This window comes from Tiliqua scincoides, chromosome 2 (genome assembly GCF_035046505.1).
Source record: "Tiliqua scincoides isolate rTilSci1 chromosome 2, rTilSci1.hap2, whole genome shotgun sequence".
Lineage (NCBI taxonomy): Eukaryota > Metazoa > Chordata > Lepidosauria > Squamata > Scincidae > Tiliqua > Tiliqua scincoides.
The window spans coordinates 75,519,307-75,545,998 of NC_089822.1; the positions used below are offsets into that span (position 1 = coordinate 75,519,307).

General features: G+C 43.6%; 1 protein-coding gene and 1 pseudogene across 1 annotated transcript in view; one reads left to right on the forward strand and one right to left on the reverse strand.

The window, feature by feature from the left end:
• Nucleotides 1–26,692, reverse strand: part of PTPRD (protein tyrosine phosphatase receptor type D) — a 791,067-nt gene that overhangs the window by 583,719 nt on the left and 180,656 nt on the right. The gene's annotated exons all lie outside the window — the stretch shown is intronic.
• Nucleotides 8,632–8,750, forward strand: LOC136642692 (5S ribosomal RNA; annotated as a pseudogene).

Below are 26,692 nucleotides of genomic sequence, written 5' to 3' on the forward strand. Positions count from 1 at the left end.
CATATCTTGTATCAGTACCGGCAAAGACAGAAATGTTTAAGCCATTTCTCTCCAACATTGCATATACGCAACAGGGAACAAATGTGTACACCTGTGAGCTGGACAAAAATGGGTTAATGCCAGCATTCAGCCTCATCATCCCAAAGGCTTCACAATGACTATAAATTTGAGGTGATACAGCTGTATGGCCCTGTTTTCTTCAGTGACCCAAGTGGACTCTCAGCCATTGTCCACAGGCTGGGTGGAATGGGTTGCAGGCATGCCTTATGGCACATTTGTGACACTGCATGCCAGCACTTAGCTGGCATGCCACGTTCAGGATCGGGCCCTGAAACAACTCGGATTGACCTGTTATAATCTATAGTAACAGAATGTTAATGTGTTGTGGAGCCTCCTTCTCTGTACAGTCAGCTTTTTAACCAAATTACAATCTATAAGGAACAGTAACAGCGCAAATGGTACTATTTCTAGGAAAAAAACCATCTAGTGTTTCTGTTTCTAGGAAGCATGCAATACACACTTGGGAATATTTTAAAAAATTAGCAATTTGTATATTCAGGGAGAGGGAAGACACATCCTAGAGTATGCGTCCCTAGGTGGTGAGTAAAGGGAGATGCTTGGCTTGTTACCCAGAGCTGCAAATAAATCACAGAACTGTGTGCCTACCAGCCTATTTGGACACTACACTGGGTTTGACCATCTGCTCCCAAATATGACTGCAGGCCTGCAGCACTTCTGTTTTGGCACTGGAGAGTATGAGAAAAAGCAAAGGGACCTAAGAATTATCAGGTTCAGACAGGTGCCTTGGAATATTACCCCAGTAGCATGTGTTTCTGTAATGATGATACATATCCCTTTTCACAGTACCATGAGTTTGTAATGCAGTGGGAGAGCAGAAGGTTGTCACTTCTGGTTATCACTGTTTCCTCTGGAAGCAGAAGCTCTAACCTTGTGCCTCTTAGGCCAATGGAAAAGCACAGTATGTCTCTCAACTACAAATTTAATTAGTTGTAAGTGTGATACTTGGACATGATGGCCATAAAATTATCAACTCTAGTGGGAATAGCTACATTCCATGACATTATATTGCACTCTTTAAAACCACACTATCTCATTTTGCAGAGATGATAGAGTGTCATCTGCATGTTGTTCATTCATTCAATAAGTAATCATTTTTTGGAACACTTAAGAGAGCAATGCATAACTGTTAAATAAAAGTTTTGCCACTAACTTCAGTGGAACGTGGACCGCTGATCCCAATGGTGATTTTATTCTTGAAAAGCAGGTTGGATTTAGGCCTGCACAATGTAGGATCCCCCAGGGCAAATGAAGCCTCTCAGCTATACAGAGCAATCCACCATATTAAAGATGCGTATTCTATTGTTGTTGCCTCCTGGGACCAAAAAACAGAGAGACTGCCAGGCACTTAGCAACACTGATGTAGTGACAAATGTCAGTGCAGGAGTTCATCATGACTTCCCCATACAATAGCCTCAACCCTTTAAGACTATGACAGTAACAAAAAAAAAAATCAACTTCAAATTTCTTCATTAGGGTATTTTCTTGTCCATTCCTTTCTTTTACTTCATTTAAAGATTTAGTGTATTTCATGAATTCTTGAATGGGCTACAATAACTTTAAAACAAATGTACAAAAATTGAAACACAAGATTAACCCCCCCCACCCCAAACAAATATAAAAGGTGCCGTAGATACTCACCTATAGGGCAATAAATTTGTCCCAACAGATAGCTCCTGAATCAACCCTTCGCCTTACCTGCGGGGCCACTTGGGGTCAGGGCTGTTTCAGGCACACTGCAGAGCAGCTGTGGTGCTGCTGGGGAGGGTGACTGTGCACGGGGAGCCTGCTGCTCCCCCCTTCCCACCTGGAGCAGGGAGCCTGATGGAGCTGCTCTGCTCGCCTGCCTCCCTGCTGCTCCTGGGCATTGCAGTCCCGTCCCCTGAGCCTGGTCTCCTTGGCTCTGACTTCCTCCTCCTCTGCTCCTGCTCATCTTCACAAGGACAGGAAAGGGGAGCAGGAACCTGGAGCGCGTCCCATGCCTGCTGTCAGTGGGGTTTACTCCTAGGAAAGTGCGCATAGGATGGCAGCCTTTGAGCCCAAGCCTGTGCATGCCTACTCAGAAGTAAGTTCCATGATTGTCAATGGGGCTTACTCCGAGGAAAAGATTGTAGCTTGAAAATGGGGTGAGAAACAGGAGGGCTACTTCTTCATGCGGTGTTTACAGCTCTGCATCTGCTTCTTCCGAGCAAGAGGGAGGAGGGGAGCCCCCCACACAGCCTCCCTCCCTCCCGCCCGCCCGCCCCCACTCCTGCACTGCTTGCTTCTCTCTGCCCTTCAGCCCCAGCCCCTCTCTTCCCTCCACCAGCCTTCACTCTGTTTTCTCCCCCTTCTCTTCTCCCTTCCCCACTGCCCCTCTTTCTCTGCCCCCCTATTTACAAGCCATGCAATCAGGGAAACTGACCAGGAAACCCCTTGACAGCCTTGATCCTGCTGTAAATCAAGAGGAGGAAACAGCCCTCAGACCAGGCGAGGGTGGGCTTGTTGCAGCTGCAGGATGCACCTTCCCTGAAAGTGGAAACACTCCCATCAAATGTCTCACAAACTACAATTCAGAGCACCATTACTTAGGAATAACACCCAGGGAAAGCAATGGGTTTGCTTCTGAGTAAATATGGTTTCAGCTATGTGCAGCTGCACTTGGTCACAGCCATTTGCTGTTGCTTGTCTCTGCTGTGAATTGAATTGCACACTCCCAGTTGTGTTCTAAGTTGTATGTTATATGTAGAGCTTCTGGCTTAAGAGCAGAAGACTCTGCCTTTGCATTGTTTTGCATCAGAAGTGTCCTGAAAAATTCTGAGTGATAGGTCACTTTTTTACGTTTTAGTTTTTTTCCTGTGCTATCTTCAATCACTGGTTCATACATGAACTGATCACTAAAAATTAGCTATTGGTGGGGCTTTCACATTCAACTAGCTACCTCCTTTCCTGCCTTGCTGGCCCTGCAAGGCATTCTGGAGCACTGCCATTATTCCATGCTCTTTCAAGTACCCCTAAAGGTCCTGTTGAGTGCTCCTGGGGGTACATGAACCCCAGGTTGGGAACCACTGTTCTATTAGTATGTCGTGTACAGTGCAGTTACTCTTTGCTAGTGTTTACAAAAAGATGGTGAAGACCAGAATTTAAAAGTTTATGAATAAAAATGAATCTTATGATCTTTTATTATATTTTTAATAAATTAGAGACTGTCAGTTCATAGGTAACAATTACTGGTAGGTTATTTTTCAGGATCTGGCCTAGGGTAAAATCAGACAAAACTATAATCAGACACACACACCCCAAGTTTACGACCCTGACTTATCCAAGGGTCATAGAAAATTCTATGATTCTTGCCTCAAAACTTGCCCTCGTCTTATCTATGAGATCGACTTATAGGCGACTATCTACGGTATATTATACTGCTAGCCTATGCATGTTTATTCAGAAGTAATTACTTCTGTGTTTAATAGGTTTTATGTCCAGGTAAATTTGCCCAATACATTACACTGGAACAAGGATAAGAATGTCAAAAAAGCTTCAGCTACTTAAAGGATGAGATGTTCAGGTAAAGATAAACATGTATCAGGTAATTTAATTATGCTGCTGCCATGCATTTCGTAAAACAGTTAATCAAAAGCTTGTATTTTCCACCTTTTGTAAACTGGCCATTTCTCAACCATATCACCCAGCCCTTTATCATTTATTAAAATCACAGCTTAGCTTTAATAACACCAGCATGTCCCTATACTGTTTCAGTCCTCTTCTATCAGACAGAGTGAGAACAAGAGCCAGATAACACAGAGAAAGCTTGCAAAGAAAGAGAGTTAAATACTATGTGATTTCAGTACCCATCCAAATTCTGTGTGCAATAAAAGGTTGGAACATGCCAAGGTAAAATAACATGGCTTGTTCTAAAATACTAAGGCCACAGGAGGAACAGCAAAGAACTGTAGAAGCTTTTAGTTTCAATGCCAAGGAAAATAGCCAATAACAAAATGACATCATGAAGAAAAGAATGTGTTTGCACAGATGGCAAAGTGTGTAACAAGAAGAACCTGATGAACTGTGCTGAAGTGTGGTAATAAAATATGAGGCCAAAAACAAAAAGATGCTCTATCCACACTCACTGGGAGTAAGCCCTGCTGAACACAGAGGGACTCGCATCTGAGCAAACATGTACATGATCAGGCTGCATTAGGCGGTAACTTCAATTCAACAGGGCTGTCAAGATAGTAGGGTGGGAAAGCTAGGTTTCAATGATGGCCACTGAACACTGATGTACCCTCAGTGAAATCAATGAAGCAGCAAAAAAGTAAATGATAATTGGTAAATCCTGTACTGATTCAGACGAGGTTCCAGTTATTAGGATGCGTCTCTCAGCTTTTTACTCCTTAAGGATATTTTAGAAAGAACTGCAGACAAGATGATCTTGAAAAAGTAGAAAGGCATTGCAGGCAGCTGTCCAAAGAAACACCTGCGCAGACATGATTAATACCATCATCATCACCAACCATGAAATCAAGAATAGAGATTAAAGGTGACAGTGCAGATATCCTTGTTGCATTAATGAAGGAGGAGAACAAGAAGAAAGATGATGTAGGCACAAAGTGTCTGCAGAAGGCTGCATTGTGATCGACACTCAAAAGGAAACCATGAGCCCACACGGTGAGCAAGACCTTAACAAAGACACAAGGGGAAATGATGCCCTGCTCAGCTGTACAGCTGAAAATGTTTTAAATACATGGAACTATGGCTTAGGAAAGATCAAAGGGCCATTCAGTGCTCTATTGCAGTGAAAACGGGAAGAGGTGGCTTGTGTAAGGTGCACAGACAATGCCAAACAACCTGTAGTCCTGATGTTTGATCCAACATACTTTATATACAACTAGCAAACTCAATGGTTGAGTGTTTTATCAGTTTAGATAGAAAATGAGACTACCCAAAAAGAAAGTTGTGGATCTATGTACTTGGAGGATTTCCTAGATATGGAAAAGTATCTATGTTTGGAACTTAAAAGAAGTTGTTATTCAAAAAAACAAAATCACACTGTGAGCTTTTGGCTTAGACTGTGAGCTGTCTAAGTCTCCAGAATTTTACAGAATGTTGATGGCAGATAGATGAGAAGCAGGTAAATCACCTCACTGTATCAAGAGGAGAGCTTTTGTCTTTGTTGTTACCTTTTTATGATGATGGGGTGAGCCTGTTGCTGCTCAATCACAGCTATGCTAAAATCCTGGATTCCTCCATTGTTACTGCTTCTGACACAGGAGATGGAAAGGAGGCAGGGAAGGTCAAATGGAGCCAAAAGTCTGGCCAACTATGCAAGTCTATCCATTAAGTTTATGGTTGAGTTATGAAATGTTAAGGAGTCAGCTGGAACATAAGAACGAAAATGGAAGACAGGAGGGAGGGAGAGGCAATTACTGTGCTCAAGGCAGGACAAAACACTGAGAGTTGTGAATGTCACTCTGCAATATATAAAGGGATGTTTCAGGAGGAAAGAAAGGGCAATCAAAAAACCCACTGTTCCTCTTTTCCACTCATGTGACACCTCCCCCCCCCCCAGCTACATACAGCAAAAACATTCTCAATTTCCAAGCTGGCAGCCCACAGCAACTTTGACCTTCTAGAACACAGCAGGGGAAACTTTGAGGAAGTGGGGAACACACTACTCTGGATAGCTGTCCTCCCTCCCCAAGTACCCTAGATGGCCCTACAGTTCTTGACTGGCAAGAGACCTGAGCAGAATCATTCCTGTCAGGGGCTGAGGATACACTATGCTACAGTATATGAATTTGAGTCTCCACTTGTGGATACAGAACAACATCAGGAATGTACCTGTACCTCAGGTTTACTTTAATTTTCTAACCTCTTTATCAGGAATCTTCAGAGAAAAGGCTGTTCATTTGCAGTGCTCAACACAAAGGTGGATGGTAAGAATCTCCGCAAGAACTTATGGAGGGAGTAAAGCTCCCTCAAAGTTTGAGAAACGCTGCTTTAAGGGATTGTTTTGTCTAGGCTAAAGTTTCTTACCCTTCCTAGCTAGCCTGCTTGATTGCCATGTCTGCTGAAAGCCTTATATGCTGTAGCATCCCAGTTCTAATCATGATGGTGACTGCTTCATGCTAATCCACCAACATTCCTGGAAGAAGCATCTAGAAAATATTTCAGGTTTCCCTCCTCCTGAGGGAAGATGTGTTTCTGTGTGTTCACTGTTAAGGACAATAGAGGCTTTACAAAGGTACGGTTGCTCCGAAGCCTGTCACCCAGAATATGAACCTGCTTATGCTGTTAATTCTGCTTATAACAAAGGGAACAGTGGATTGAAGATTCCTCATTGTAAAACCCACAGGAGCTACCAGTATCAAAACACAAATGCAGAAAATCTTTTCTTCTTGGCTTACGCAACTTATTTTGAGCTGGCTTCACACTGTTTATCCTCCCTCACCAATGATCCACTGCAAGGCAGGCTGTAATAGAAGACTGAAAGTATCTTCCTTTCATGTAGTGATCTTTAATGCCAGAAGTAGATTTAAAATGGAAAAGTGTTCAGTAGGTCTGTGTCTGTGTGTGTCCACATCTCAACACTCTTCATAGCACGAATGCAAAAACACACTTACATAACCATGTTCTTATCTTTCTTTTCTCTCCAAAGTTATTCCATACGTTGCAACTAGTAGCTTATTAAATTAAACCCCACCTTTCTGCATTAAAGTACATTCAAGGCAGATTACTTTCAAAAAAAGACACCCACAAATATACGTATCAACATGTAATAAACAAAACAAAAGGAATTCTAACAAGGGTACTTAAAAAATCCGAAAAAGCCTATCTAAACAACATAACCTTCACTAAACTTCTGAAGGCAGGGCACAAAGGGTGCCAATTCTATCCAACTTTCCAGCACTGATTCAGTCTCAATGCAGCCCCGAGGTAAGGGAACAAATGTGTCCTTACCCTTGAGGAGGCCTCCATGACTGCCTGCCCCAGCACAGGATGCACCACACCCCATTGGCATGGCTTCATCAGCTCTGGAAAGTTGAATAGGATTGGGCCTTTAGAGAAGTAATTCCAAACTTGGATGCTACAACTGAGAAGGACCTATTCTAGCAGATACCCACTATATCACCAGGTGGAAGTGGCAGCATTTGTCACACCATCTCAGGTGCCAAGAGGTAATGAGCTGACCCTGTCAAGATGTGTGTGTATGACTCTATCCTACCCTTCCTATTTTAAAGAGAGGATAATGTTTCATTGACAGCCATATCTGTGTCGGGCCAGATACCCTCTACTCCCCTCTATTATTTAAAATAACAATACAGTATATATGGCCATGTTCCATTTTGCCTAACATGTAATTTTACCCTTATAGTCAAGAAGTCAGAACAGATAGTTTGTGGTCCCATTCTAGTTGTTGAATGGAATCTTGTGGAGAGACCATAGAAACACTGTTACAGGAGAGAGTAATTATAGTGTCATCAGTAACTCACAAACACCTTCTGGTCACTTAGCCATTGCAGGTATCCTCAGGGCCTAGGAGAAGGGGGTAAAGGGGGTAATTTTTACCCAGGCCCAGGGTCAAAAGGGCAGCCCAGGAGCCAAAGGAGGGGGCACAGAAATTTCCTGGCATCTTACATTTTCCTATCTACTTAGACTTGTTGCCCGCATAGGACGCTAGGGACACTACTGATGCACATGGTTGGGTAGACCTCGGCTCCAAAGGCTTTTCCAGCAGTCTCTACCCTCACCCCATCCTTTTTCACCCTTCCCTGCCCCTATTCTGCTCAACTGTCACCACCCTCCCCGCTCTGTTTCACCCTTCCCCCTCTGCAAAGGGGCCCAAAAGAAACTTTGTACACCCTGATAAACAACTCTCAGAGGCCCTGGGTATCCTCATTCTGAAATTACAATGGTCTTTAGGCTTCAAAGATATAAAATCATTTCAGAAATTTGCTGATTTTAAGGAGGATGAGTGCTTCCCTGATCCCCATAATGACTAGGGGCACAATCCTAACCAGGTCTATCAGAAGTAACTCCTATTTTGTTCAATGGGGCTTTCTCTCACGAAAGTGTGGTTAGGATTGCAGCTTAAATGAATTACAGCCCAATCCTATGCATGTCTCCTCAGAAGTAAATCCCATTCGATTCAATGGGGCTTACTCCCAGGAAAGTGTGGATAGGATTGGGCTGTCAGCTGATTGGAATGTGTAGTCTTACTGTTAGGATCATAATCCACCCTGACGTGATTAGGAGATACTAGGGCTTAACACAGAGAATCATTTTGATCCAATAGGAAAAAATTCTCAGATGCTAGTACTTAATTCCACAAAGTTTGCGCATTATGCTCGTCCTCACTAAACAATTGAGAAGAGACTGGCTATCTTTTGAAATCAGACAGTGTCACACCTATCCACTGTGTTAAGATAAGCACTAAGCATAGTTTTAGAGCATATCTGATTGCTCCTTTAATGAATGTTTTTATTTTCACTTCCAAAAGGTAGGCATGTTGATCTGTTGCAGGGAAATAAAAAAATCCTTCCAACAGATTGAAAAACCTTAAAGGTTAACCCCTTTATTTCAGCAGAAGCTTTCCTGCACATGCCCGATCTCGTCTGATCTAGGAAGCTAAGCAGGGTCAGGCCTGGTTAGTACTTGGATGGGAGGCCGCCTGGGAATACCAGGGTGCTGTAGGCTTATAACATAGTCTTTCGAGACTGAAGGTTGCCAACCAGCTTTCCTGGATTACAGGCCACTTCATCAGAGGCACGTATGTTGTGAGTTATGCTCGAACAAAAGACTGTCCCCTTGGGGTGATGGAGAGAATGTATTCCTGTCACCCTCCCAATTAAATGTTTACAAAAAATACATCTTGCAAGTATGATCATATGACTGCGACTGCATGATTGAGAAAGGAAGGGGCTCAGGCAAGCTACAACCTGAACAAAGAGGGGTCAGTAGCAGAAAACAGACACCTGACATTTGACTCTATCCAAAGGCGATTGTTTCAGATTGTTGACTGCATCCTGTGTGGTGGATGTGAAGAGCAGAATAGACATATCTCTCATATTTTATTACACTAGCTTTCATTGCTTCATTTGAGATTTTGGTAGAGCTTATTTCAAAATTTTCCAACACATGAGGTAGGTTTACCACACTCACACCACACACACTAAAAAGTTCCAGTATGCAAGTAATTACACAGTCCCCACTAGAAGAGACTTTCAGTACTTAACACAGTGTTCTTTCCTATGCAAGAAATAAAAAAACCCACAAGAAACTATGCTCTCTGCATTGCTTTGCAGGCTTCATACCCTCTAACATCACTTGTGTCATATTTTCCTCCACATACAAAACTTAACTCGTGTTTACTGTGGTCAAGCTATTAGTATTCTTTCTAAGGGATTATTTACATTGGGCTAATGGTTAATAGGAGAGGCAGAACAGTTTCTCTTACCTACGTGCAAGAGAAAAATTTCCACAGGTAAATGTATTGAAAAACTGCAGTAACTCTTATTCTGTATTGTACCTTTAGATACTGAAAAGTATACAGATATATTGAATTTAATTGCCTCATTATAGGTCAAGCTCGTCCAAGGATGGAACCACCAGTAATCTCTACCCCCATAGAGGCTGTCTCCACCAGCAATCTATAAGCTTTCAGTTATTGCTGCCTGTCTGGGATTGAGAGGAAGAAAAGGAGGTTGTCAAGTATCAGGCATGGCTGATGGACTGAATTTGGCTCTGTGGGTCACCCATGTTGTGACACATGGTCTCCTCGATTCTTCCTCTAAACAGTAAACATACTTAACAGCCCAATCCTGAGCTGCCCAGTGTGCGAGGCTGCAGCGGCATGAAAATGGCTGCCGCTGCATCCAGCATGCCCCAGGCAGCCGCTGTCGCCTCCTTGGGAGAAGGGGACTTTTGTCCCCTTCCCCCATGTAGAGCGAGTAGCTCTGCAGTGAGACTACTCAATTCTATGACGACCTGAGGGTTGGCGTAGAATTCAGAGCATCCGTGTCAGGCGGATGGCCCAACATGGAGGCTTAGGATCTGGTGAAGCAAAGCTCTACTGGTCCCACCTCCTTCTCGTCCAACTCCCTCCCTGGCAAGCCTCTTCCCTACCCTCTCCCTGCCTCCCCCCACCCCAGAATGCTTCCTCCCCACCTCCCCCATATCCCCACCTACTTCTCCACTCGCCCGAGGTCCTGTGCTCCACCAGCGCTTGGTGGAGTGCCTTACAGCATGCTTGCAACAGTGCGTGTTGGCGGTGAGCCAGCGTGCACTGAACAGGATTGGGCCGTAAAACATTTTACCCAAGAATAGTAGCAATCTTAAGGAAGAGCATGTCCACATATTTTCCTTCAAGAACGGAAGCATCTCAGGTTGAGGGATGCATCTCTTTAATCAGCTACTGCCTGCAAGGAGAGCTGGCACCCTTACCATTTGTGATGAACCCCAATGACTCTTTTTAGAACTACAGGGGGCATGACTTGGCTACAGCTGAGGGAGTGAGGCTTGTGACTTCATTAGGGACTCCCTACTTTCTCCCTCATTATTCAAACACTGAATCAGATCCTTATTTCTGTCAGCCTATCCATGCCTCTGGTACTAATTGCACACCAGAAGTACCTGTTTTCTGCTTGTTTGTCTTTTGTAGCAGGGCTCCCTCTTTCGCAATAATGAGAGACTGGAGCCCTGCAATTATATTGACATCAAGTGGCCCCGTGTTTGGGGGCCCCCTCTAAGATGTAATTCTGGATGCATTTATACCCTAGGAGACCGGCATTGTGAATTTTATTAAAAGGTAAATGATAGATGCCGGTGTGTCTGAGCATGAGTGCTTTTTTGTTGCTATTGTTTGGTGCCTATCGCCCACTTCATAGATCAGCATTAGCCTTCCTTTCAGAAAGCCAGAACAAAAATAGAGCATACAGCACTATAAACCAAGCGACGGTAGTGTGAATTTGTCATCCGTTCTGCTCTCACTTTATTTCTAATCTTTTCTGCTCTTGCCACTGCCCTTTAATCACTGGCAGGATTCATATTCCTCCCTTCTTTCTTCCCGTTAAGGCCATTTTTGAATGATTCCACCTGTTATCCGTTGCCATTGATCTTTTCTGGCATGAGAAATGGTTAATGCTGTAGTTGCTACTCATCTGCCTACAGTGTGGGAGCCTCACTGTTTTCTCTCTTTCAGCTAAAAGCTCATTTTTAAATAGCTTCTCTAGTTTAGCTTCAGGCTTCCACTGCTATTTTTTTTTAAACAGTAATAGATTTCTATTCTTGGATATTTGTTATAGTTCTACCCCCCCCCCGCCCAATCATATGACTTTAAATACTCAGAACCTTCTAACTAGTACTTTCTATCTCATGTTATTACCTAATCAGCCTTCATTCACAATTTCAGACCTTGCAATGCAAACATAAGAGATATTCAGGTATAATGAGCCATAAACTATACAGAACTTATCTAGTGCCAACTCGATCTAGTCATGGCAGTTTATGTAGGAATAGTTGCAAAAGAGTTGCTGTGAATGAACAGGCTTCAAAGGTAATGTTGTTTGGAAACACATAAAAAGTGAAAGCTGTGTTGGTGGAGTCTGTTCGAAAATGGATACATTTAATGGGTCCTACTAGTGATTGGTTGGGCTGAATGGATGGATGGATGGATGGATGGATGGATGGATGGATGGATGGAAACAGTCGACACAGCTAATTAAGCTGACTGTTCTAGGATCAGAGTAAGAGTAAGTAGATTGCTCACTCTTTACAATAAGAAAAGGGGTAAAGGAGGCAGATACAATTGCAAAGCATTTTGCCTCTAGAAAGAAGGTTACCAAAGTAGTTCACTAAAACGATTGCCTTCTGGGAGAAAAAAAACCTTTCATAAAGAAGGCATCACACACACGGGGGGGGGGGGCTTGTATCCACGGATCCTGTATCCACGGATTCAGTTATCTGCAGATCGGGTCCGAGCCCCCCCCACTCCCCTCATCTCCAGAGGATGGGGGGGGGAAGCGTTTTCCTGTATAAACCCACACATAAAAAGCCTACCATAGTTTACAAAGTGATGGTATGGTTAAGAATAAATGCTAGCAGACTCAAATATAAAGGAATCACAAGACAAAACCTAGCAGAAAAGGAAATAGATTAGTCAAAGTCACCATGAAGCCAGAGTCACTGGAACATCCAGCCTTTCAGGAGGGAGTTACAAGAGGATCAGTCAGGCCAGCAAGGGGCCTCTTAATAATAAGAGAGCCAAGGAGATCAAGTGATACTTTCCCTACCATGGTTTTCAGTTCAGACCACTTGCTGGTTTGACCAATTTGGGGATTCTGCTTCTGCTGCTAGTAGCAGACCTCCTGTGTCTTTTTTTTTTTTTTTTAAGCCTGCTAGACCTTTCATTCCTTGCACTGCATACTTTGGCCAATGCCACAATGAGATCAAGCCTAGAGCCAATCTGATATATAAGTACTGCACATTTGCAATAAATATGTGCAATCCCACAAAAAGCTAAGCAAAGTCCTGGCAGCAGAGAAGAATAGAAGAAGCTCCCTTGGAGAATGGACACGACAACTTTGCTAAAAGAAGCCCATAAAGGTGGGGTAGCAGTTGGAGCAAAAAAAGTACAGGCCTACCAGGTGTATAGACCAGAGTGCCCTGGCTCTCATTCCATTGCTACAATTGCATACACTTTTACACAATCCAGAAACAGCATGTACACAATTGTACACAATCAGTACCTGTAATGTGAAAGAGACATATCCATTTTTTAAAACCGTATGTGCAGTCTGTGTATCTACTACAGGGAACCACATCTGGTTTTTAGTGTCAGCAGCATGTACATTAAATCAAAACATAAGCATGCCTCTTACGCTATGGGCAATGTACAGCACTCAAGTCCCAGCAGCAGCAAATGTTTATACGGGGATCAATTACCCCCAAGGTGAAAAGGAAAAAAAAAAGGATCTGGAAAATGGTAGCCCACTCATGTGGGCTTGAGCAAATGGGCTCATCTTGCTTGGTCAAAGATCCCCTTGAGTGGTCCACCTTTCACATCACCCAAAATCACTGCAGGCTGTTCAGCAAAATCAAAGCATGCCATTGCTGTGTACATCGCAAAGAAGTTGACCCACTGTTCCATCTTGTTTTAATTGGCCCATTTTGCAGATAATGCTGAGAGTGAGCTGAAAAAAACACTATTAGAAATCTTACTACACAAGGAAAATTGTTGACTTGTGAAGAACAAGTGAATGGCTTCTTTGCTTCCTGGGCAGCTGCAATATGAATCTGAATTTACTGTTTGCTTGGGACCCAGTTTAAGGATTCCCTGTTCTGAATTTCACAAATACACAAAATGGCAGACACTTGCTGATGGAGGATGCCAGGAAAGACCCATCCACTATCACAATTATACTCAAGTAACTTCAGTTGCTACAGCTCTACAAATCTGTTCTGCTATCTGACCCTGCTGAACCAGAGATGGTGTAAAAAAAAGATTTTATATGCAAAGCCAAATTGCTGAGGATTTTATTGCCATTAAGCACAGAACTGCAATTTTGTTCCCTCAGTGGGTCACACGTGCTTTCTGGGGTGTCAGAATCGAGCGCACTCAGGCTTCCATGTTTATGAACGGATTGTAGACATATATAAAAGAGTGGAATAGATTTTCAATATTCTGTTTTAAAATTTAAAGGTACCTAGCTGGAAACAAGAGTTAATAAGCTACATCTTTCATAGAGCCTAAGGGAACAACTGAACAAATTTTATGAGGTATGGTTCAATTATGATGATTACTCTAGTTTTGAAGAATAAACTTAAAATGTTGCCTAAGGCCTCATAAGACCAGCTTTGGAAGAGTCAATATGTCAGAGTGCTGGGTAGGCACTCTGTGTCTCCTAAAAATAAGCCAATTTAAAAGGAATTTCTTCTTTCTCAGAACAAAGAGCGGTTCCATTTAATTTACTAATGCTGCAAAATACATGATAAAACTACCAACTGTGAAACTCCTCCAAGCCTTCAATGAAATATATGCACCTAATCTGGTTGCCAACAGGCTCATAAAAATCACTTCAGATCAGTAGGTGCACAAACAATTCATTCAATGCATTTGTATTAACCTTTTTATTGTTTGCATTTTTCCATTGTATATATCGGTGACATAAGACCGCACTGACCTGTTTCAAAGCACATTAAAGTCATTGGATGTGATTACAATGGACCTTCGGTTCACACTTCATATATGATTAACATTTGAAATTGCCAGTGAAAGGCATATTCAGAAGTTAAATGGGCTGGAATATTACAAGTATGTAAACGGTGTGACTAGTTCAAGAACTTAATTTAAAAAATATATTTTATGATTATTCCCAATTTAACTTGCAGTCTTTCCAGACCCTTCATATTTTCTACTTGCCAGATAAAACCCAGAATGGGCTTGCTTCTCTCCATTACTGGCCAATAGAACCAAACCCCTGGATGCAATTAGTGAATGTATCTTTCTCTAAGTGTGTATGTGTAATTGCAATTATGGCTGCTATCCCTGCCCTCAGCTCCATATATCTAGAGATGAACACAGCATGCTAATGTTCAAGTTGTATGCATATAAATATGTGTACAACCTGTACACATGTAGGCTCTGTTCAGACTGTCACCTGAATGTGTGCTAGAGCCTGATTCTATGGTTGGACTTCACTGGTGCAGCAGCTGCAGTGCCAGTGATGGGTGTCGTAAAAGTGCCGTAAAGTGCTTTCTGATACCCAGTGAGAAATTAAAATGTTACCAAAAGGGCTGTTTTGTTTAGGGGGAATTATTACACTACCCTTATTGGAACCTCAGGATCGCAGGCTGGATAACAAGACGGCGTAATGCAGAGAAATTCCCTTTTGCTTAAAGAGGAGACTGAAAGATAACTTTTAATAAAAGATTATAGTTTTATTTCAAAAGCACAAAGGTAAACATAATGCACATGGATAAGTGTATGTTTCTTGGTCCTAATGCTTGAATCCAGTGCACCTAGCTTTCATGGTGGTTGCATGTAAAAAAGTATTTGGTGCATCAGAGGAAATTAGAAAAAGGAAAGGTTGTAGGGAAGAATTTTAGGGGTCCCTGGTCTGCCAAACCCAGTTGCTAACTAAAGATGGGGAGAGAAGGGGAGAAAAAGGGGGGGGAGAGAAGGGAAAAAGTTCCAGACGCCAGATAGTTACCTGTCTTGTAGAGCAGTTGGAATGGGGGGGAGAGAGAGTCCTGTGTGGAGGACCCTCTGACACAACACAGATGTGTTGTGTCCTTGGAGGGGGAGCCAGAGAAATGTGGCAGGGAAGCCCTCTCTTAAAAATGGGTTTGCAAAACGTGCTGAGCTGCATGGTAGCTTCTTTACTACCACACAGCAGGGTAAACATTGAAAAGATCAGGATGTCCCTTATCAGCAAAATTCAATGGGGTCTAATGGCTGGCTTCCTAGCTGGGGGAACTTAAACAATACGATGAATGGGCAACCCAGGAAGGCAGTTCAAGTTTGCATAGGGTACTTAAGCAGTGATTGGGTTAAAACAATACAATGAATATAGTAATGTAGGAGACTGGGTTAAAACAATACAATGAATAGGAGACACTTAAACAATGATTTACTATGCCAGACTCCTTCCTATAATATGTGAATCATAGGGAGGTGGATTTTGTAACCATGAGCTTGTGACTTGACCAGAGTTTTTGGAAAAGTGTGCTGGGAGAAGTGTGGCCTGCATGATGTTTTAGTAACATAACCAGATACAGTGGTACCTCGCATAACGAATGCCTCGCGCACTGAAAAACTCGCAGAACGAAAGCGTTTTGCAATTTTTGCAGTTCACCCTAAGGAAGGGGGAGGATCGTCATGCCAGTTTATGCAGTTCACCCTGATGAGTTCTTGGGGTTTCCTAGCGAAGCAGCGGGTCAGTCAGCATCCCTCCCTCCCTCTCACACACACACTTACGCTCTCTTCACCACCCCTCACTCACTCACTCACAGGGCCAGGCTCCTGTGTGCCTGTCAGGGGTTGCACGTTCTTGCTCCCGCCCGTTTTTGTGCTCCCCCCACAAGCCTGGAGCATCCCAGCCTCTCTCCACCCAAGCCTGGAGCATCACAACTTCTCTGCAACACAAACACTTTCCCCCTCTCTCACACACACAGGCTGCCCCCTTCTCTTACACACACAGATGCTCTGCCCCCCCACACTCACACAGCAGGGGAGGGGTGCCTTCACTCACCTCATCCAGCATCTGAATGTAAGCCCCCCCAGCAACCTGCCATCGCAGCCTCCCCCCCGCAAGCCTGATCCCATTCACCCTAATAAGGGGGGATCTAATTCACCCTAATAAGGGAGGAAAGGCTACGGCGTTTGGGCCTCTTCAGCCTAGAAAAGAGACGCTTGAGGGGGGACATGATTGAGACATACAAAATTATGCAGGGAATGGACAGAGTGGATAGGGAGATGCTCTTTACACTCTCACATAATACCAGAACCAGGGGACATCCACTAAAATTGAGTGTTGGGCGGGTTAGGACAGACAAAAGAAAATATTTCTTTACTCAGCGTGTGGTCAGTCTGTGGAACTCCTTGCCACAGGATGTGGTGCTGGCGGCTAGCCTAGACGCCTTTAAAAGGGGATTGGACAAGTTTCTGGAGGAAAAATCCATTATGGGGTACAAGCCATGATGTGTATGCACAACCTCCTGATTTTAGAAATGGGTTATGTCAGAATGCCAGATGCAGGGGAGGGCACCAGGATGAGGTCTCTTGTTAGCTGGTGTGCTCCCTGGGGCATTTGGTGGGCCGCTGTGAGATACAGGAAGCTGGACTAGATGGGCCTATGGCCTGATCCAGTGGGGCTGTTCTTATGTTCTTATGATCTTCATGCCAGTTTATGATCCCATCCACCCTAATAAGGGGGGATCTTCATGTCAGTTTATGATCCCATCCACCCTAGTAAGGGGAGGATCTTCATGTCAGTTTATGTAAGTAAGTCCCATTGTGCTTGCTCCCAGGAAAGTGTGCACAGGATTACAGCCTTCAAACTCCCCACTCAGCATCCCCCCCATCGCTCATTCACCCTCTCACTGCCCCATTTCCTTCACATTCCCCCCATGATCACGGCAAAAGCAAGCAATTGAGTGCAGCTGCTCTGTCCTCCTCCCCAGCTTAGAGCACAATCCTGTGCGTGTCTCCTCAGAAGTAAGTCCCATTGTGCTTGCTCCCAGGAAAGTGTGCACAGGATTACAGCCTTCAAGCTCCCCACTCAGCATCCCCCCCCCGTTTTTGAAATCCTCAGTACAGTATGTATGCCTTTAAAGAGCACTTAATAAACACTTTGTAAACCAAATTTGACTTTGTTCTGACTTTTCTTGCCCATAGGAACACATTAATTAAATTTCAATGCATTCCTATGGGAAAACACGCTTCGCAAAACAAAAAACTCGCATAACGAAAGGACTCGCAGAACGAATTAATTTCGTTATGCGAGGCACCACTGTACAGAGAGAAAATTACAACTAAAAGGAAAAAGGGGATTTTCACGTAACAGAGCCTGATCCTATGGTTGGACTCCGCTGGTGCAGCAGCTGCAGTGCCAGTGATGGGTGTTGTAAAAGCACCATAAAGTGCTTTCTGATACCCAGTGAGAAAGCAGCACTGGCAGAAAGGCCTGAGCTGTCCTGTGGGCACCACATTCTGCCTGAAAACTGCTGGGCCAGGTAGTTCTTGCACTGGGTGGCAGAGGGGTGGGGGAGGGTGTTCTAGAGGTAGAGAGGGGTGGCTCATGCAGGGAGGGGCAGTTCAGGCCTGGGAGGGGCAGGGAAGGCAGAGCAGGCCTCCACCGTATCCAAATCCTGTCCCGGGTCCTGCCAGTATTACATTAAATAGCTGACACCGATCTCATTAGCCCCGTTGAGCAGGCCGGGATGCTACAAATGTTCCCTTCTCCATCAAACACTGCATACAGTGTGGGTCCGTCAGCCCTGCTGCACCAGCATTGGATAGGATTGGGCTGCTAGGTGAGAGCAAGAACAGGAAGTGCAGTCCCAATCTTCCCTAAGCATTCTCTGAAGGTCTGAATAGGGTTTAAGCTACCAAGCAGTCATGAAATTCTGCATAATTCTATAGCCAAATCCATTAGTACAGTTGTGGTCAACTAATGATTCCTGGGCCAAATAAGGCAAGACAAAGTTGCCAGGCAACCTACCATAGTTACCACAGTACAATCTAGAACAGTGTTTCCCAACCTGGGGGTCATCACCCCCCTCCAGGGCATACATGCATTTTTTCAGTTCACTACCCCTTATGTAGTGTAGTGACCTGACCGGAGACCCAATCGGTGCCATTGGTATGACGCTTCCAGGTTTCACTGCTGCTGCTGCCGCAACCAAATGCATGCAAGTTAAAAAAGGGTTTTTATACATGCATTTGGTGGTGGTGATGGTGGTGGTGGCAGCAGCAGCAGCAGCAAAACCTGGAAGTACAATACTAACTGCACCTATGGGTCCACGGTCGGGTTGCTATCTCCTTAAGGGAGCAGTGTTCCAATAAAAGGTTGGGAACCACTGATCTAGAACAGGGGTGGGCAAACTTGCAACTTTAAGGATCCTGGACCTTTAACCATTATATAGGAGAGAAAATTTCTGCAGGTGCAGCTTGTCATTTAAGTGATGAGAAGCTGCACCTGCAGAACTTCTCACTCCTACGCAATGGTTAAAGGTCCAGGATCCCTAAAGTTGAAAGTTTGCCTACCCCTGATCCAAAACATCCTTGTACCATATCACAGCCTGCTTTGTGGTAATCTGAGCTTATTCATGGAAGGGAAAAAGCAAGCCCCAATGCAAGGCATTAGGTAATAGTTCAGGAGAACACGCCTGCTTCAGACCTTGGTGACCCACTACCAATCAAAGTAGATTCCCCCTTTGCCAAAGCAGAATGGACCAATGGTCTATTTAGTGCAGGGGTGTCCAAAGTTTTTGGCAGGAGGGCCACATCATCTCTCTGACACTGTGCCGGGGGGGCGGGGAAAAAGAATTAATTTACATTTAAATTTGAATAAATTTACATAAATTTACATAAATGAATATATTAAAGATGAACTTATGTGAATGAATGAAGGTCTTGCAATAGCTCAAGGCCTATAAAAGGCCTTGCACAAAGCAAGACTGGCCTTTTCCTTTGCTGCTGCTACTGCATCACAGATATGAGACAACAAGCAGTGGAGGGAGCCCTCATCCCTCAACTCACGCGAGAGGTCGAACAGTCACCGTCGCACTGAGAGTAGTTGTGTCAGGCCAGTGTGGGCTCCAACAAATCTCCGGAGGGCCAGAGGCTCATTGGAGACTGGGGGCTCCCTGAGGGCTGCATTGAGAGGCCTTGAGGGCCGCAAGTGGCCCCAGTGCTGGGGTTTGGGCATCCCTGATTTAGTGTGACAGCTTCTGAAAAAGGTCTTCTCATCTGGTTGCAAGCCAAATGATCCAGTCTATTTGCTCCTTCCATTTTGATCTCATGTGAAGCCTTTTCTTTCTCAAGACATGAAGCATAGTGCTTTTTGAAGTCAGAAGATCAGGTCTCATCCCACTTGTTACCTCATGGCAATTAACCACTGTGCAATTAATGACTGAAGATCTGACATTATGAAGCAGGTTGCCCTCTTTTATAGCAGTGACCTCTAAAAATGCAACATTCACCTACTATTTACAATGTAATGCAATCCTTTATATTCTCCTCCCTTCCCTGCCATTTACAGTCAACAACAATTTATTCAAAGACAGTAAAAAATGAAGCTCCAGTAAGAACAATTATTTTCTAAAAGCCCACTTTTCTTTAGTGGTTAGAAACTGACACCATATATCATTCTGAGTAGTAGATTCTCCATGAGTAGTCTCATTTTGGTTCAATTCTGGCCCTGCTGAAATGAATGGAAAAACCAAATTCCACTGAAATGGAAAGAACTGGCGCATCAAGGTGCATTATACGTAAGGGTATTGTAATAAAATGGACAAAGCATGTGCAGCATAAAACCAGTACCATTAGTGCATGCATGGACATTTTTATAATGCAATAAAAGGTCTGAGAAGCACAAAAATTACAGCCAGTTGCCATCCCACTGTTTCTAATCATTTGTTCTGATACAGATGCACACTGAAATACCATCTGGGCTTAAATGTTTTATTAGGAAGGAAGAGAGAGGGACAAACATCTTCTCAGTTCCTAATTATTATTTTTCCAGAGTCCTGCACTTGATCTCTTTTATTCCCTTTTAAGACAAACCCAAACAAATGCAAATTCCAGTAACACAATCCTCTTCTTCTGCATCACATTCCTCCTCCTCCTCCTACTATTGAAGATGTAGGGTGATTATAGTCCAAACACATATCAGAATTATTGGTGGGGTGAACTCCATATAGCAATATGTTTTATTGCTAGATTGGTTTATTTAAGTATTTTTATCCTGCCTTCTCTTTGTAATCAGTAGGTGGCCAAGGTAACTTATAGTCAATTTCAATAAGCAAAAGGCAACATAAAAAAAAATCAAACATCAGAAAAAAATGTAAAAGCAGTGTCTGTCAATTTTAAAAAGATATAATGGTTGTATAGGAAACGCATGCATGTGCTTGCACACATGCTAATGAAACAAAAAAAAAAAAACTGGCACAAACACATACACATAATACACAGACATCATGTGATTAACCTGAACAAAAATATCAACGGGCAGTCCCTACTTAATTGACTGTTTCGTACATAAACTGAAGCAGGAAGAAAGATGCAAGTGTCCAATTTCACACTTAATACTCATTGAATTAGTCCCCAGTGACCTTCTAGTTACACCCCAGCTACCTATTTACATTCCAGGGGATTTTTACTTGTGCTAATGCAATGGGAATTTAAGCAGGTAATTCTCTATTAACATTAATGGGAATTACCTATGTAAGTTGCCTGAGCTGTGATAAGAAAATTGACTTCCAGGTTGCCGTTTGTCCCCATTTTACTTTATTGGGAAAAACCTCATGTGTGCAAAGATACACAGTTGTTGCTGTAACATGAAAAGAGCTACGTGCTGATTAGATTATCGTAGAGCAAAAAGGAGAACCCTGAATCCTGGATCCCTGGGGCCTGAGCAACAGGATTTCAGAATGAAGATAATAGTTGACAGTCTCCTTGGTTTAGGGCCTTAGAGAATATCCATACAAAAACCATGGTGAGTGAATTAACTGTCTGTATGCCAGCAGTGATGCCTCGGTATTGAGCTCTTTCCTTACTCATTAACGCTTGCCTCCTGTCCCTTTATTGTTTGGAATATTGTTTGGGCAGGAGGTCTGGTCTAGAGGGTAGAGCCTCTGTTAGCCCGAAGATAACATCAGAAGGTCAACAGTTCGAGGACACCGGCAGCTCCCTGAATGGTTGAGAATGGCGAGACCTTGAAGCAGCTGACAAGCCGAGCTGAGTGATTCCTGGTGTGAGCAAGAAGTGTCTTGGCTGCCCTCCATGTGAGAGATGGAGCTGCTTGTCAGCCTGCGTGGGAGAACTGGAGGCCAGAAGTGAGACTAAACCAGGAAGATCCATTTTGAAATGTTGTTGGTTCTTGAAAGAGAGAAACTCTATGATTGTAAAAATCCCCTTGAGGGATTTAGAAACACCTGCCTATGTAAACTGCCTTGAATAAAGTCAGAGGAGTAATCCGATGACCAGAAAGGCGGTATATAAATACTGAGTTATTATTATTATTATTATATGTCCACACTACTTCTTAAACAGGTGATTTTGCATAAGCTTAGTATCCATGTGCACTTTTTTCCTCCCAGAGAAAAAATAACTTGTAGCTCTGAGCCAGAGAAGGTGAAACAACAGTTAAATACAAAGCTTCACGTGCCTGTGAAACTGTTGGTGAATAGTTGGTGACGTACAATTTCTCCTCTGTGGTTTTGGAGAAGATTGATGGTTCAGCACTCAGCCCTGCCTCAGATGACAGTTTAGGTTCCTGAGCTCTCATGTCCTTGCCTGAGATCAAACTAGACATGTAAGCACATGGGTGCTTTTGACCCTTTAGTTTTGTTCTGTTTTCACAAGCGTGGGCCCAGCAGTGTGACATGGCCAAAAGCTGCAGCAGGCATTAGACAAGTTTGAGCTCTTAGCCCTCACTGGAGTACCTAGCCCAGTCACAGCTCCCCAGTGCATTATTTATACATTTAGAAAAAACTTCTATTGGCTTCAATATAAGATTTTTTAAAATTGTTAAATGGCATGCATGCCTAGTTTGACCTTAAAATCATTTCCAGACTATGCTAGGGCCTTTTCACATAACTATCTTAAGCCCAGGTGGCACAAACCTTTCGGAAACAAGAATTTCCAGTGACAGGTTGATGTGAAGCCAGCATGCCGCATCAGCATGCACTTGACAGACTGACATGGAAGACAAGTCAGTGTGGACGGTCTCCTATGGCTGTCTCATGCTTACACAGTTATATGTACACGTGTCTGTATGAATCCCTGCAAAGTTCATTGCAGAAGACTCTGCATTCTAAGGTGCACCTTCAGTTAATGTAGGGCACTCACCAGACCTGTTGGAATTCCCTGTTGCTTGTATGAACTGTTTGCACCTTAGAGCATTTTCATACTTCCCTCCAGCCGCACTTTGCAGGGAATTTTGGTGGTGACGCACAGCTGCCTTTCAGAGAAACTAGTTGTTCCCCATTCCAGATCTTCGTAGTAACAAATCCCTGATAAGACTCAAAGATACCCACGAGTTCCACACAGGTTTACCATCACTGGTCTAAAGGATACAATGTTAAAATGCCTTTGGATTATTCTATTGCAAGGAGATAGTAAAAATCAGTGCTTTTTTTGTAAATAAAAAGGTGCAGGAACTCACAACTTGTTAATCTTTATTTATTTATTTATTTATTTATTTATTTATTTATTTTTAAACCATTTTTTATTGGAGAAATAAAATATTTTTTATGTGCTTCCCCCCCTAAAGATGAACTTACTTCTGAGTAGACATGCATAGAATTGGGCTGTCAATCTCCACATCCCCTTCCCCCTAGCTATTTTTTCTACACATGGGGAAAAATACTATACAGGTGCACTTGTAGCGTGTAGTATGTAGTGTGGCACTACTTCCAGGAGAGGAAGCAGTGAATGGATTCCAAAAAATGGCTTACATGAGTTCCATGTAATAAAATTACTCTAAGCAACTGTGGGAGTAAGAACAAAAAAGGAATTCTTACACGAGAGGGGTCCTTAGGTGCACACAGAAACAGCTACGTTTGCAAACAAGCGATTAAATATGGTTTAATTCAGGTATCAGAATACTCTGTGTCTTTGGGAAGGTGCTTGGCATGCAATTGTATGTTCTCTGCTGCCCTGAGCAGCTGCTGTGCATTGCTGGAGAGGAGCTGCAAACGCTGGCTGGCGGAGGGCATGCTTGTGGGGGAAGGATGGGGAGGATCTCTGGCAAGGCTGGACAGCACGTTGTACACACATAGAATCCCTTTTCACCTGCCCTTAGCAGGTGAAAACGGGTGCAGATATATATCTCTGCCAGGATTAAGACCCCAATCCTAGGTATGTCTACTCTGAAGTAAGTCTTGTTCTAGTCAATGGAGCTTACTCCCAGGAAAGTGCCTAGGATTGCAGCCCAAGAGCCCAATCCTATGCATGTCTACTCAGAAGTCCACTTTAGTGAATGGGGCTTACTGTGGATAGGATGGCAGCCTCAGAGCCAGAGCCTATGGCTGCCTACTCAGAAGTCAGTCCCACTAGAGGCAGTGGGGCTTCCTCCCAGGAAAGTGTGGAGAGGACTGCAGCCTCAGAGCCCCTCCTCTGCCTGTCTACTCAGGCTGCAAGGCTATGACGCTTTCCTGGGAGTAAGCCCCATTGAACACAATGGAACTTACTTCTGAGTAGACATGCTTGGGCTCTCAGGCTGCAAGGCTATGCACCCTTTCCCAGGAGCAAGCCCCACTGAGCACAATGAGACTTACTTCTGAGTAGACACGCCTAGGCTCATGCTGCAGATTGGCACGGGGCTGCACCAGCCAGCTTCCTTCCCCTCCTCCTCCGCCAAGCCAGTACCTGGGCATTCCACAGGTGCCGCAGCCCGTCTCCCTGGCTGGCTGGCTGGCTGGCTGGCTGTCCGTCCTCCTCCTCAGCGTCGGCGTGTGTTCCCCCACACCCTCCACCGGCTTGGAAGCTGCAGAGTGCAGGGGGAGCAGAGCGCAGGGGAGGGGAGGCAGACTGGGCTCAGGCGAGAGCTTGGAGATGGGGCAGGAGGGGTCGTTGTGCTGTCAGGCAGGGGCCAGGCGCCTGCCCACCCAGCACCCCCCAGCACCCACCCAGCAAATGCCTCTATTTTGCTCCCCCCTGCCTGGAATGCCTCCAAAGGGGAGGGGCCCCTGCAAAAAGGTGCCAGAACTCTGTCCCCCCGTGTTCCATTAGAAAAAAAGCCCTGGTAAAAATTAAGTATTCCAGTTAAAACCATGTCAGAAAAGTTTTCTATAATCACTTTTTATTTACCACTGCAGATTATGATGCACAAATGTTTTACTCCAGAGCAGACAGCTATATTGGTTCCATGCAATGAGAACACATGGGATTTTAGCCCTGGCTTTGTTTACTTGTTCATGCTTATTATGTACTTCTCAGTCTCAACACCACAGGTTGTGGTCTCTTCTTCACAGACTTACGCCTCCAGGATTCCGTAAGCTTTGGCAGAAAACCCTCATTACTAAATATTTCTCGACTTCTTTTTTGTCCAGCTTTTTGTACATAGGCTTTGCATTTTCTAAGCAGTATAAACAGAATAAATATAAAAGCTGTTTTCGAAAGACATTCTCCCTGATATGAGACCACATTCCTGTCTCCCACAGTTTTCCATTCTGAGAGAAATTCAGTTTGCAATAATCTAGCAATAAAATGGAAAATTGCATCCATTTTCCTGTAATTTTTCTATTTTGACAGCCAGACCAGGAAGCAGTCCAAAAACATGGACAAGATAATCTTTAGGATTCTCCTAACCTTGGGGTTTTATGTCTTATAGCTGTTTGCCTTGTTGTTACTGGGTATTTTGTAATCAGACATTTGTAAGCAGTTGTCTGTTAGGGTGGTGGGACTGTGCTGGCCCATATTCAATCAAACTTTCATGCTGTACCACATCCCTCCAGGCTGTAGGAGTCCCAATATTCTGCTTATGTCTACTTTTTATAATTATTTGTTACATCTTGCAATAACCTGTTTTACTCTGTAGCAAACTATGCCATAATTAAAGGGCACAGCTCAAACATTTTAAAGTCTGAATGATTATGCCATGGGTGTTGAATGCAAGCTTAAATCTTTTTTTTTTGCCGAAGTTGAACTGGCTCATGCCGAGTGAAGTACAAAACCATATCTTAGCATTTCCAAAACACACTCAATCTGCAAACTGTTTGCCATATATGTATTTTCTCAAACTTCTCAAAGTATCAGTTGCATACCATTTACTTAAAGATGTAGCTTCGAATTGCCAGTTTTGAATTATCTCAAAAAGGAAAAACAAAACAAAACTATCTTGTCTGATGTTCTAATGCTATTTTAAAATACAGGTGGCCCCTTATCCGTGGATCCTGTATCAGCAGATTCACTTATCTGCGGATTGAGTCTGTGGGCCCTCACCTTCTGAGGGTCCTTTGAGCCCAGCAGAAGCTGCATATGTCCTCAGACTGAGCTTCTCAATGAGAAATTAACTTCCTTTATTTCAAAAAACCGGAAGTGCTTTATAAAGCATTGGGAGACCCAGGGAAGCCCCTGAGGAAGGCGTTCACCACTGTCAATGGTTTCAGTTAGCTGTTTCAGTGGGGGTTCCAGAACAGGAGTTCAGGTATGCCTGCAGATACTGGGGCACTCCTGCATGCTATTAAGCAAATGTCATGTGAGAAATATGGCACTAGCAGTGATAAAACTTATTTCATTTCACATATAATGAGGGAAATCTTCTTTTTGTTAACTGTAACAATCTGCTTGTGGTCTGGAGTTAGTCCCCCATGCTAGGCCCTCCCCCATGCTAGTCTTCAAATTTCAGATTATTTCAGCTGCTATCCTTTCCTGGGAGTACAGTGAACCTGCATTATCCACAGGTTCTGCATCCACAGATTTCACTATCTGCGCATGCTGGAGTCTGCTTTTAAAAGTATTTTAAAAAGTCAAAATAAGCCAGAAAATAGTCTTTCCTATCATAGTGTTGCAAAACCATGATTTGCAGTACTCATTGATGCTCCAGAAGCCACTTCTGGGTCACATTGGGGCAAGCCCAGGCTGAGGAAGGGCGTAGTGTGAACTGGAAGTGGCTTTGAATTTCTATCACACAATAGGGTGGTGGATTGCAGTTTACTATGACACTGTATGTCTTTAAAGAAACTTGGCATTAACCAACTAAGCTAATGCTCTGATTTTTTAAAACAGATATTACAAGGCTGAGACAGGTAAACTAAAAGGTAGGTATGATTAGATAAGAACAAGCTAAGAGGGAGTAGTATGGAAAGGCTAATTAATCCCAAGCAAGTTGAGTTGGAGTGATGCTAATTTAAGTCCTATTGTGCCATTTACAGTAGGGAAGTTAACTAGATAAACATCTCCAAGGTAACA